Below are 9,895 nucleotides of genomic sequence, written 5' to 3'. Positions count from 1 at the left end.
AATATTCTTTGCATAAAATTAAGATACAGGTAAGCAAAAGAGATCATTAAAATCACCTATACGCCTAGTGACCGGAAACAGTCAATGCCGACATTCAAAGGGTGCCAATCCGTGTTCCCATCTGTAGCAAGAGGTATATGTATTTTAAAAATCGGATCACATCGTGTTTTCACGTGTGCATAAGTGCACATAGACAGAAATTCATGCTCACTCTAAGTACGTAGCGCAAATAATACAGGAATATATCAGGTAAAAGCAAATGCTCCCTTTAACCATCCCCATAATGTTCCCCTTTCTGTGGGTAACTGCTCTTGAACATGTGTGTATTTCTGAATTGTTTGGTATGCATCCAACACATATTTACGGTCTTTTTAAGACCGGAAGTGGGACCATATTTTACAAATGCTTATGCAGCTGGTTTATTTCGATTGACCGCATATTACGGAGTTCTTTCCATGGAACTTTTTTCTTTTTAAGGATTATATAGTGTCCCACAGTGCAAGTACCATACCACATTTTGTTTAGCCAACACTTTAAATGTTACCAATTTTTCATTGTTACATACAATGCTGCAATAAACAATGCTTTGGGCGGGGGATATTTTTGACTGCACGTGTGACTGTTTCTGAAAGATAAAGTCCAAAATGTAGCATCATTGGCTCAAAGATACTTTCATATTGTCTCTAAGAAAGCAGCCTCCGTGCCCCACCCCACCCCCCGGAGTATATTAGGGTGCCCAATTCCTGACGCCCTTGTCCATGGTGGGCATTTAAAATTTTACATTTGTGCCAATCTGATTATAATGGACTATGTTACTGTTCCCGACCTAGCATGAATTTCCCCCCAATTTTCGTAACAGATGATTTTGCTTTGGCACGATTCTGCTGCCTCTGTCAGTCCATATGGATAGGTAGGCTCACTGTATACCTATTGGATCCCAGAGGACAGCATGCACGCCAGTGGGTCGAGCAGGTGCCGTCTCCCTGGAAGTTAAATCTGGAGATTAGGGGGGCCTGGGTGGCTCAGTGGGTGAAGCACCCGACTTGGGCTCAGGTCATGATCTCACGGTTTGTGGGTTTGAGCCCCTCGTTGGGCTCTGTGCTGACAGCTTAGAGCTTGGAGACTGCTTGGGATTCTCTCTCTCTCTCTCTCTCTCTCTCTCAAAAATAAATAAACATCAAAAAAAAAGTAAATCTGGAACAGATTAGACCATGACGGAAGGCAGGTGAGGTTCATTCATCCCAGTGACGCTGCCTGGATGAGACCAACTTCCTACATCCTCGAACCTGCCCTGTTTCTTGTACTTTCTAAGGTCAGTCATCTTCCCCTTAGGATAGGCAATTTAGGTTTGATAGATTTCTCCTATAATATCACATGGACTCGATACCCTTTTTTGGGATACATCTTTGACAAACTTTTGTTCCTTGTTATTATTGGTCTCATCAGGCTTTTCTATCTCCTTTGGAGTCAAGTTTGAAGAATCATCCATTTTACAGGTATGCGGCTGTACACATTTTCTTCTATTTTTTGGTAATAATTTATGTGTCTGTCCACATAAATCGTTCCCCCTCTCATACCTTGCTTTGGAGCTCTCTTTCTTTTATCAGCAAGATGATTTCAGCTGGAAATAACAGGAAAGCATGATTCAAATTGGCTTAAACAGTGAGGAAATGTATTATCTCACACAACAAAAAGTCTAGAGACAGGATGTCTCCAGTACATGACTCTGGACCCAGTTTTCTGCAATTCTCTGGGCATGGCCCTTGGGCTAGCAGCAAGATGATTCTAGCAGCTCCGAGCATCAGACCCGAAATATAGAGAAAGAAAGGGACCAAGTACCTCTTCTACATGTCTCTTTCTTGAGTGTTGAAACTTTGTCCAGCGATCTTGCCGTATCATATTGGTCAGGACGGGGTAACCTGCCCATTTCTAAGTCAATCACTAGAAAGGGGAATGAGATTGGCCACCATAACTTCCTCAGCTTACCCATTCTGAGGTGGAATGACTGTTGGGGAGGCAACCCCCTTGACCACTCTATCTGTTTTAATCACACTTGCCAAAGGTTCGTCTGTCTTCTTAGTCCTGTCATAGATTTTGTCTTATCGATCAGGTCTTTGTCTTTTATTTCCTCATGCATTATTTCCTTCCTCCACTTTAGATTTACCTCATTATTCATTTATTTCTAAACTTCTCTTTTTTTTAATGTCTATTTGTTTTTCAGAGAGAGAGAGAGTGCAGTGCAGGGGCGGAGGCGGGGCGGGCGGGGGGGGGGGCAAGGGAATCTCAAGCAACCCCTGTGCTGACAGCAGAGAGCTCGATTCAGGGCTCCAACTCACAAATGAAGTCATGACCTGAGCCGAAGTCAGATGTTTAACCTACTGAGCCACCCCGGTGCCCCTAAGCTTATGTTTTTACACAAACTCACAAAGGCTATCACTTTTCCTCTTATTGTTATCTTGGCCACATTCATTAGACTTTTGTATGTATTCCTGTCTTTGTTCCTTATTTCTAAATAATCTATAGCTTCAGTTTCACTCCCTTCTTAACTCACGGTTGATATAGAAGCCTGTTTTATTTTCTTTGTGGTTTTCTTTCCAAGAGGAATAAGCATTATCTCCTTTGTTGTTATTTTCCACTTTCGCTGCACGGTGATGTGGCCTATGTGATTTTTTTCCCATGGAAATATCTTTAAATGTATGTGGGAAGACAGCACTTTCTTTCATTTTTATTTTCTATTTTTTCTTTTTTGCTTTCTTTCATTTTTAAATGATTTTTTTTTTCAGTTAAAGGAACACACACACGATTTGAATTGTATAATAGAATGCAACGCATGTAAGAAGATAGCTGTTTATTGGCCCTTTCCTCACACCCCTCAGCCCTGTTCCCCAGAGGCAATTAAATAATAATAATTTTCAACAATTTTAGCTGTGTCTTCCGTTACTTTACCTCGGTATGTAATATGCTGCTATTTCTTGATTTTTTTCAACATTAGATATTATCCATTTGAACTCCTACCATACAATATGAAGATTGCTCTTAAACCATCATTAGTAACTTCCCTCTTTCCTTAGCCACCGCTCCAATGCAGCTTTATCACAATTTATGGCTGCTGCTCGTTACTGAGACACACAGTGTTCGCTGATTACGTTTCCCTTCCCGAACAATCTTTTCCTCTCTAGAGATAATAGCTGCTTCATTTTTGTCATTTGGTTAGTTTTCTATGTGCCTATTATTAGCTTTCCCCCAAAGTTTTGAAAAACATTCTGAAGCCACTTAATACTGTTTCCCACATGGGTAAAAGCACCAAGAAGTTTTTTGGTTTCTTTTTCTTCTTTCTTTCTTTCTTTCTTTCTTTCTTTCTTTCTTTCTTTATTTGATTTTCATCAGCAAAAAGTGTCCCCTGGGATCCACGGGTCTTTGACACTAATTTGGATTGTCTTATCTCTAGGCCCCCTGCCATGCTGCTGTCCTGGGACTTCCCTGCATCTGTCTTTTGTGTTAAACCTCTTTTTTTCCTGAATCTTATGTCTTCCTTTTTTTTTTTTTTTTTCATTTACTTCCTTGCTTGGCTGAAGCACCTTTGCCAGGGCAAAGAAAAAGAGTGTCTGGGTGGTATGCCAGGTGCCAATGATGCCCCAGCTGTCGACCTATTGAGCTCACCTGAGTTCATCTGCACTTGCTAGTGGGTTTAATTTCTCTTGAGCGTTTAACTTTGGTGGGGGAAAAATTAGTCTCCTGGAAACACCCACCCCTCCTTGGATGGAAGAGAGGCTCTAAGTGTCTAATTTCTCCTTGTGTAGACTTTCCAGCTAGCCTTTTATTTTCAAAATCATTCCTGATCTATATATTGTGTTGTACCTAATTCCTCCTATTCCTGAACCTTTCAGGAAAATCATCTTGCTTCTCATTGGTATGTTCCTCATTAGGGAAATAAACTCGATTCCCTACAACCCAATTTTCTATAACAACAGGACCAAGATTAGTGGTCATCACTTTACTTCATAGATATTAAACAAAACATTGTTGTTTAATGGTTGAATATGAGAGATATCTTCATACTTAAAAAAATTTTTTTGAACATTTATTCAATTTTTTTTTTTTTTTGAGAGAGAGAGACAAAGTGCAAGCAGGGGTGGGGCAGAGAGAGAGGGAGACACAGAATCCAAAGCAGGCTGCAGGCTCTGAGCTGTCAGCACAGCAGAGCTCGAACTGACAAACCATGAGATCATGACTTAAGCCAAAGTCAGATGCTTCACTGAGTCACCCAGGTGCCCCTAGACATCCTCATACTTCAGTTGATCTTAATCAGACTAGTCAAAGGCCTATGGCTTTCGCAGAATTAACTTTTGATATTTTGATCAAGTCTTCTGTCTTGTTTCTTCTAGCTTGCACACTATAGTCTCTTCTTTTTTAGTCTTAATTTTTAGTCTTAATAATATCCCCTTTCTTGTTTCTAATACTTTTATATTTTTAAATACCAAGGAATATATATATTTTTGAAACCATCTAAGATATTTACCCCACTAATGTATTCTCTGTTTACTGTACTCCTGTGTCCGCTTGAATTAAAAATTCCTTATTTCTCGTCTTTTATTTTTGCAAAAAGCATAATTTTGACAGAGTTTAATTTATAGTTTATACTACACATAATATACATATAACTTATGCTATAAATTATGTTTATACTATGGTTTATACAACGAGATGGCTTAAGACTTCATCAAACACCTCGTTACATACATTTCTGTAACTATGTGAGTCAAATAAATTAAACCCATCAATTTATGATTTCCACATACCCAATGAAAGTCAGATCATGACCTGAGCCAAAGTTGGACGCTCAACCAACTGAGCCACCCAGGTGCCCCTGAGGTTAATTTTTTAAATTTTTGGTAGAAGTCTCCAAGAAAACTATCTGGGCCTAGAGATTTCTTTTGGGGGAGTTTTAAAGTCATGAATTCAATTTCCTTTATAATTATAGGGCGGACTTTTCAAGGAATTGGCCCATTTTACCTAAGTTGTCACATTTCTATGTATTAAATTATTTATAGTTTTTCCTTATTGTCTTCTTGACATCTGCACTTTGTGTAGTGATATCCTCAGCTGCGCCTAGATACTGGCAATGTATGTCTTCTTCCTCCAGTTCTTCTTTTCCAGTCTTGCTAGAGGTTTGTCCATTGTACTAATCTTTTCAAGAAAGACTGATTTTCTCATTTCTTACTTTCATTGATTTTCTCTATTGCTTTTCCGTTTTCAGTTTCATTGTTTTTCTGCTCTTATCTTTGTGCTTCCTTTTTTCTTCTTGTTTGGATTTACTTTACTATTCTTTTTTTAGGGAGCTTAGACTATTGGTTTAAGATTTTTCTGTTTTCTAATACATGCAGTTACTGCTATATATTTCCTTGTCAGGGGTGCCTGGGGGGCTCAGTCAGTTAAGCATCTGACTTTGGCTCAGGTCATGGTCTTGTGGTTTGTGGGTTTGAGCCCCACATCGGGCTCTGTGCTGACGGCTCAGAGCCTGGAGCCTGCTTTGGATTCTGTGACTCCCTCTCTCTCTGCCCCTCCCCTGCTCATGCTCTGTTGCTCTCTCTCAAAAAATAAATAAATGTTAATAAAAATTTACATTTCCCTCTCAACTCTGCTTTAGCCATGTCCCACAAATTTTGATATATTGTATCTTCATTTTCATTCAGTTCAGTGTATCTTTTTTAAAATTTTGTCGACTCATGGGCTATTTGGAAGTATGTTGCTTCGTTTCCAACTGTGTAGAGATTTTTCTGTTCTCTTTTATTGATTTCTAGTTTGATTCCATTGTGACTGGAAAACACATTCTGTATGTTTTTAACTTTGTTGTTAATTTTATTTTAAAGAGAGAGAGAGATCACACGAGCAGTGGAGACGGACAGAGAGAAAGAGAGAGAATCCCGAGTAGGCTCTATGCTCAGCGCAGAGCCCGATGCGGAGCTTGATCCCACGACCTTGGGATCATGACCTGAGTCGAAATCAAGAGTCAGACGATCAACCAGCTGAGCCACCCAGGTGCCCCTGTATGGTTTTAAATTTGAAAATTTGTTGAGTAGTTTTTTGGGCCCAGGCTATGGTCTATTTTAGTATATACTCTGTGGACACTTACAGAGAATGTGTGTTCTCCTCTTACTGAGTGGAGTATTCTACAAGCATTGGTTAGGTCTTGTTGGTTGATGGTGTGGTACCTTCTTCCATATCTTTGTTGATTTTCTATCCAGTTGCTTTTACAGTTGTTGAGAGGACTGGTGAAGACTCCACCTGTAACTGTGGATCTGTCAACTTTCCTAGTCTATCGTTTTTGTTCCACGTGTTTTGCAGCTCTGTTGTTTGGTCCATATACATGTGAGATGTCTTTTATGGGTTGATCATTTTATTAATACGTAATGTCCCTCTCGGTCCGTGGTAATTTCCTCTGCTCCGAAGTCTACTGATGCTTTCTACAATGTTTTTGCTTTTGTTCTTTAAGTCTGTGTTTTGTAATCTCTACACCTAACATGGGGTTCAAGCTCACCACCCTGAGAGGAAGAGTCACATGCTCTTCTGGCTGAACCGGCCAGGGGCCCCAGTTTTCTAATGCTTTTGTGGGTAGTGGTGGGGCCATAGTTTTTTCCTGTGATGTTGCTGAAGTGGAACATTTATTGTCTAAATGTTTTCTGTCATGTTAAACTGTTCCTTTCCCAGTCCTTTGGCTAAAGAGAGCAGACTTTTGCTGGGGGTCCCCCCTCCCCCCCACCACCGTGCCATTGCATTTCTGGGTTGCTGGCTTTTTCAGCTCCGAGTCTGGCATATATAAAGCAAAAAGAGGGGGGCCTGGATGGCTCAGTTTAAAGCGTCCAACTTCGGCTCAGATCATGATCCTGCAGTTGGTGAGTTCAAGTCCCACATCAGGCTCTGTGCTGACAGCTCAGAGCCTGGAGCCTGCTTGGGATTCTGTGTCTCCCTCTCTGCCCCTCCCCTGCTTGCACTCTACCACTCTCTCTCAGAAATAAATAAGTGTAAAAAACAATTTTAAGCCAAAAAAAAAAAAAATCCAGGGAACTTACCTTCGTTTGTTCCTTGGGTTCCAAGATCCCTAGCTGGTTTGCTTTCTTCTATTTATTTATTTATTTATGTATGTATGTATTTATTTTAGAGAGAGAAGGGGGAGGGAGGGGCAGAAAGGAGAGAGAGAGAGAATCCCACAGAGCTCACAGAGTATGAAGCCTGACACAGGGCTCCATGCCACCATCCTGGGATCGTGACCTGAGCTGAAATCAAGAGTCAGACACTTCACAGACTGAGCCGCCCAAGCTCCCCTTCTTTTAAAAGGTTTTAAAGATCTTATTTTTATATGTAATGTGCAGAATTTTTAGTTGTATTTAGTAGGAGAATAAGGAAGAGTGCCTGTATTCTATATTCCCTACTTTAGACATCTAGAGCTATATATGTGTGTGTGTGTGTGTGTGTGTGTATGTGTACATATATATATATATATACATATATATTAGAGCTTTATATTTTTAGTATACATTTTTAATCTTATGTTTTTTACCAGTACATAAGATTAATCATGGTCTATATTCCTGAGCTTGTTGGGTGGGGGGAACACCTAAGAAGAAAATTAACCAAACTATCAATAGGAAAAGTCTCTAGGTAAAAGAAATACAAATGATTTTTATTCCTTTATTTTATTTTTCTGTATTTTCTTCACTTTCTACAATTAGCATGTATCATTGCAAATAACATTTGGAAGCTTGATATCCTATGTGCCTTATGTTGTTATATTATTAAGAAAAATCTGGAATAGCATGGAAGGGTTTTTTTTGTCTTTTGTTTTTATCTCTCATCCCTGAAAGTGACCAGATCGACACCAAACCATCTTGCACACCTAGAAAACTGACCTGGGGATTAACACAAGCAATCTGCACAACTTGTACTACAGAACTTAGCAGAAAGGGAAAAATTTTATTTTTATTTTCCGTCTTTATAAAAAAAAATTTCCTTTAATTTTTTCAACTATATTTTTTACTTTATTGTGATTTTTTTAAAATTCGATTTTCATTTCATTTGATTGTATTCATTTTTTTCCAATTTTCAATCATTTTCCTTTTTTCCCCTTTATTTCCCCCTTTTCTTTTCTTTCCCTTTTTTCTCTATCAAGCTTCTTTCAACAACCAGACCAAAAGACATCTAGGATCTAGCATCTTTTATTTGATTTTTTTGTGTTGCTTTTAATTCTTAAAATTTTTTTTTACTTTATTCATTCCTTTTCCTCCTTCAGAATGATGAAACGAAACAATTCACCCCAAAAGAAAGAACAGGAAAGAATGACAGCCAGAGATTTGGTCAACACAGATACAAGTGAGATGTCTGAACCAGAATTTAGATTCACAATAATAAGATTACTAGCTGGGTGAAGAAAAATCTTAATCATTTCTACATCATTTCTGCCAGTAAAACAGAGTTTTGTAAGCCTTCTTTTTGCTTACAGTGATAACAAACAAAATTGCAGGCTTTAACCTTAAAAAAAAATGCAAGGTTTCATAACTATTAAAAGGAGCCTTAAAAGAGATGAAATAAATGTCCCTTCTCTTCTGAATCAATAGAGGGAGCATGATCCTTCTGTATCATAAACCTGGCCCAAAGAATCCAACTCGAGAAGGTGTCGAAGTAAAGACTTCTTATGGGAATATCAATCCTGTTATCTTGAGCGGAAAAAGAGACTTGTGTGAATATTCCTAATTGTTTACCAACTTCTTCTGTTAATATCAACCTGTCTTTGGAAGTAAAACTTTTTTTTTTTTTGCTTTTTCTTTTAATCAAGTTTTTAATTTTTTTTTCTTTTGCAAATTTTTACTTAAATTCTAGTTATGGAAGTAAAATGTGACTAAGGGGGGGCTTGTGGAAGAACTTCTTGAAAGATGGCCATGTTCGGCGAAAATGACCCTTCAAAAGGAAACCCATAATTCTACCTGGTTATCTTATTTTTTACTTTGTTGCCTGGGCAGTAATGTGGTAATTGACATCTCTGTATTCCTGCACAGAGTAAATACTTGTAAAATTGCTCTATTGACCCTTGAGTTTTTTTCATGTGTGTGTGTGTTGTGGGGGGAAAGCCTGTGGTTCTGCTAGAATTATTACTTCAACAAAGAAATTGAGAGATGTATTTCAACTAACACATTTCATGAACCAATACACAGAGCAACTGAGAACTGAAGACAGGCCCAAATAAAGCGACCAAGAGAAGGGAGGTAGACTGTCATCTTGGGCCCCAGCAGGAGCCGGCCTGCTTCTGTGATGCACCTCTAGGCAGCTCAGAATTCCTCTGTTTTGTTGGATGAATCTGCAGACCCATCATGAAAGGAGTCAGCTCAGAATTCCTCTGTTTTGCTGGATCAGCCTGCAGACCCATCACAAAAGGAGTAAGAAAAAAATACACGCATACGTATTTTTTTAATCCTCTGTGGCCCAAGAACCTCAAACAGTATTAATTTCTCCAGGAGAAAAAAGCTCAGGGCACTATCCTCCGTGAAATAGCCTTGATTCTTTCCTTTGCTGCCGGCAGTCAAGTTAAAGGAAAAGCTCAGGACACGATCTTCCAGGAAGATGTGTGTTTTCCTCATGAAACTGAGGCCCACCTGGCAGCAGAATGAGTTTCTCATACTTCTAGTGTCCTGGGGACAAGGGATCGGCTTGCTTGAGGAACTGGAACCACTCCCTGAGAGGGAAACAATCGAGCGAGAGGCTTGGTGCATGGGAGGCTCAGAGCATCCTTGTGCTTGGTTTCTGAATGTATGTTCTAAACTCTATGCCTGTGGGGTGCATGGGTGGCTCAGTCGGTTGAGCGTCTGACTCTTGATTTCGGCTCAGGTCATGATCTCACGGTTGT

The sequence above is a fragment of the Panthera tigris genome, chromosome F3 (genome assembly GCF_018350195.1).
Source record: "Panthera tigris isolate Pti1 chromosome F3, P.tigris_Pti1_mat1.1, whole genome shotgun sequence".
Classification (NCBI taxonomy): Eukaryota; Metazoa; Chordata; class Mammalia; order Carnivora; family Felidae; genus Panthera; species Panthera tigris.
This window is presented reverse-complemented; position numbering follows the sequence as displayed.